The following is a 4,344-nucleotide window of genomic DNA, read 5'->3' as shown; positions in this document are numbered from 1 at the left end:
AGATCTTGGAAAATGCTAACTTTAGCCTGATAGCACTGAAAGCGAATGTCCCACCCTCCCTGCAATTTGCCATCCAAAGCCACGCCTCCTGAACGCATATACGCACACATATCAGATGATCAGACACAACATTACTACAATACATCATGTGTTATCCACCGGTGAGAAAACTTTATAGCACAGTTAGTAAAAGTACTACAATACCAGGACGGAAGATCAGGTTGTTGATGTTTGCCTGCCATTCTGAACGCGCTGATGACGTATCCTGTCTGCGCGAACCGGGTGCGCAGAAGTATGCAAATACATATGTTGACAGGCAGGTTGGAAAGTCAATCAAAACGCTCGTTCCGAGCAGTTTGATTGGATGAACATTTCTTGGTCCTGCACCTTCCACAGAATATATAAATACAGATAAATACATTTAGACCACTTAACTAAATGATTGCTATCGGGATGTGAAGAGACTTTCAACCAGCATAACAAAAAATGTTTCTGGAGACAATCACCTATTGCACCTTTAAGACCTAAATTACTGTTTATGAGGATACTTGCAAAGATGGGCATTTTGACACATACAAGTGTGTGAATTTAACTGTTCAAGACCTATAAAGCAGCAAAAATAACTCAAGTTCAATACTCCTGAGCACCCACCCCTACAGCACAGTATTAGAGTACTTAAAAGTATCATTATTGAAAATAATGGATATTTTTTTAAGTCAAACATCCTAAAAATTTGGAGTTTAATTGTCATGAAAATATAAACAAAAAATAGACTTCATTTTCATATATATAATTTTTTTTCTCTCTGATCTTGTGGTGAAATATGACCATGTTTTACAGATTTCGAGTCTCCAATATTCAAATCATTACTTCTAAACATCAAAGAAACATGAAATGTTGGAAGTCCCCTTCAGTCATAATGTATGACTGAGAGGTCAAGATATACAAGCAAAGAATGAGAAAGAAAGTGATTTTCAATATTACCGTACATGCTGAAATTCTTTCCATCATTCCAGTCTTGGGGAAGGAATAACATGGATGATTCCAAACTGTAGTTCCACAGCATTCCTGCCATCAGAAAAGACATGAATTATCAATGGATATCTGTATTGAAAGATTTACAGGATAAGGACTTGGCTACAATTATTATTTTTTTTTTTTTTGCTTTACACAAAACTTTAATGACATTTGTCATATCTTAACTAGGTTTGCCTCTTAAAAAGGCAATAAAATGACAAATTGTTCTGAATGACACATTACAGCCACAGATTGATTAATCTGTCTGTCTAAAATGTTAATCAATGTTCACTAATTGTGGATGTTCAATGCAGCAGGATTTACTTTAGATGCTATTATCAGTGTACATTGTCAGGTAGTACTACCATTGTATATAAGTGCTCCTTGACTAATGTAGAGAGACATAATCGGTAAGCAGAAATTTGAAATGAGGTACACATCTGTTGATGAAAAAGTCTATAGGTTAAGAGCTGCACTTATCCTGAATTAATACAAATGCATATGTGGCGCACACACACTATCCATTCTTACACTGAACAATACAAGCTAATAAATTCAGACTCTCATATATCTGAATAGTAAGAACGGCAAATGACATATTGCCAAAAAAAAAAGCAATATGCTTAGCTACATGAAAAAAACAACACAAAAAAAGTGAAAGTGCCAAATTAATATCTGTAATTTAATTCTAAAGCACTTTTTTTAACTACTTTTAAAGTAGCATTAAAAACCCCACAGTAAGCAAGGCAAAGGTGACAGTGACAAGGAAAAACTCCTTAAGATGTATGTAGAGAAAAGGTCATTTACAGAAGATTTATTATATTATATTTATCACACTATGTGTACCTTGGAAATATATTGAAAACACTATTGAAATGAGTCAATGTGATGAGTGATGTGATGTGTTGAAGTATTTAATTGAGTATTTAAGAATGTTTTTATGAAATTCACATGGAAGAATATATGGGGCATTGTAACTATTATACCTACATCTATAAACCTGAATATTCTGTTGATAAATTTTTACAGATTAATCTTGAGCAGTACTACTACAATTTTCCCCATTCAATTTTTTAAGCCTGAAGTAATTGCATCATGTTACTTTTATTTGCACCATGGTACTAAATGGTCACCATATTCATTTACCATGCTATTTAGATGGTCCTCCATGACATTTCAACATTTCCATGGCATTTTAAGTATGAAAAAAAGGAAATGATAGAAATCCATTTTAGCTTGTTTAAATAACAATCTATCAACCTGAATAAAATATTGATCAATTTAATCAAATGATGTTGAACATAAATAATAAAAAAATAAAGATTTAAAAACTATACCTCTCATGACTTTTATTTTGCAATATTTACTGTATTTTATTTTTATTGTATTATATAGAAAATGCCTTTGACACATACACACAAATACTCTCTCAAAACGCCATTCTGTTTTTATAATACTCACAAATTACACCAAAAAGTCTTCTTTTTTTAAAAACACAGAGCATTTTTCTTATAAAAGAGGTTCTTCAGAGGTTTTCAAGGGACTGCAGCTTTAATTGTGTCACTTGTCAGGTCCTCCTCAATTCATTCTTTCAGGACAGTGATCAATATGGCATCTGCACCTCCAGTCTACATCATTACACAGCCTGGAGCGAGTGTGTGTGTTTTTCTGTGTGTCTTCAAACTCTTTTTACTCCTAAATAGTGCTGCGTTTTGAATGAAAATGTATGTTTAAGGATGATTGTAATTAATGATAAAAACCTTTTATGTCTTTTGTATTTGAGTTGGAGTGATGTGACTTGTTTATGGCGTGCGAGGCTGAGTGTGTGTTGGCAGTGGTCTGAGCAGTCTGTGTGTCCTTGTGTTTGCACAATGCGGCAGAGGGCGGAGAGCTAAATCAAAAAGAAACAAATGAATTCAGATCAATATTGAGTCGAGTGATGGATAAAAGGGGATGAAGGAGAGAAAGACTGACAGAGAGCGAGAGAAAACGGGAGAGAGGGAGAAAATGTACAAAGAGCCTCTTAGCCTCACTAATGCACTAATGCAACGTAAAGAACATTTAGACTGGACTTTTGAGTTTTATTTATTTTAAAAGTCTGCTTTACAAGTATTTATGGGCTAAAAGGTGGCATTTCATATAAATGACTATACCTAAATTTGTCATTTTTGTAATACATTTAATTCTCCAAAAAGGTAGGTAATGGGGAAGCCAGGATCTGAGCTGGTTATTCTCTTTGGTATCATCCTTAAAATAATTCACCATGGTAACCATAATTTTCCACAAAAATGCCCTAGTAACAACAGTTATCATAGTTATCATTAGTACTGTAAAGCATATCCATACAAAATGAATACTGTGGCATCACCATGGGATCAGATGGTAATACCATGGTACTTTGATATGACAATACTGAATTGTCAGCATATATTCATTTGAAGTACTATGGCATTTAGGTAGCAATTCAGTAAATACTATGGTCCTTTAAAATAAAAAAGAATTATGGTAATCTGTTATAAAAAAAATCTTGTTTTATTTTGATTTAGTGATTATTGTATTTCGGCAATTAAACACTGTTAATTTTTGCAAAGACTGAACATGATGCTTAACATTAAAATAAATTCCAAAAACGCTATTTCAATCTTTTTTCGGCTGATAGTCAGTAGGATTTTTTACATGTTTTTGTCATGTTTAATACTCTCAGGCTACAGTTATTTTATTAAAAAATACTATAAAAACAGTAATAATGTGAAATATTATTACAATTTAAAATAGTAGCTTTCTATTTGAATATATTTCATAATGTAATTTATTCCTGTGATGCAAAGCAGAATTTTCAGCAACATTACTCCAGTCTTCAGTGTCACATTATCCTTCAGAAATCATTCTAATATGCTGATTAGGTGAACAAGTAATATTTCTTATTATTGTCAGTGTTTACGCTGCTTATTTTTGTGTATTTTAACCTGCAATCTTGATGTTCATGACTAGTCAACTTCCACATTTTTTTTTAAAGATAATTTTTTCAGTCCACACTTCAGCATAATATTTTTGTTAAAACCATGACACATTTTTTTGTCAGGATTCTTTGATGAATAGAAAGCTAAAAAAAAACAGCATTTCTTTGAAATAGAAATCTTTTGTAACAGTTAATTTGATCGATTTAATGTGTCTTTGAAGAATAAACGTATTCACTTTTTGAATGGCAGTGTATTACAGAAAATGGGAATTTGACGGCAAAAGGTCTTAAATTATGGTCTATATATGATGAAATACTTGTAAAACCACAAAGCCCAAATCCACATCTGCTCACCTCCCTTTCTCTTT

This window comes from Sinocyclocheilus anshuiensis, unplaced genomic scaffold (assembly GCF_001515605.1).
Source record: "Sinocyclocheilus anshuiensis isolate Anshui unplaced genomic scaffold, SAMN03320099.WGS_v1.1 scaffold566, whole genome shotgun sequence".
Taxonomy (NCBI): Eukaryota; Metazoa; Chordata; class Actinopteri; order Cypriniformes; family Cyprinidae; genus Sinocyclocheilus; species Sinocyclocheilus anshuiensis.
Note: the sequence above shows the minus strand (reverse complement) of the source record.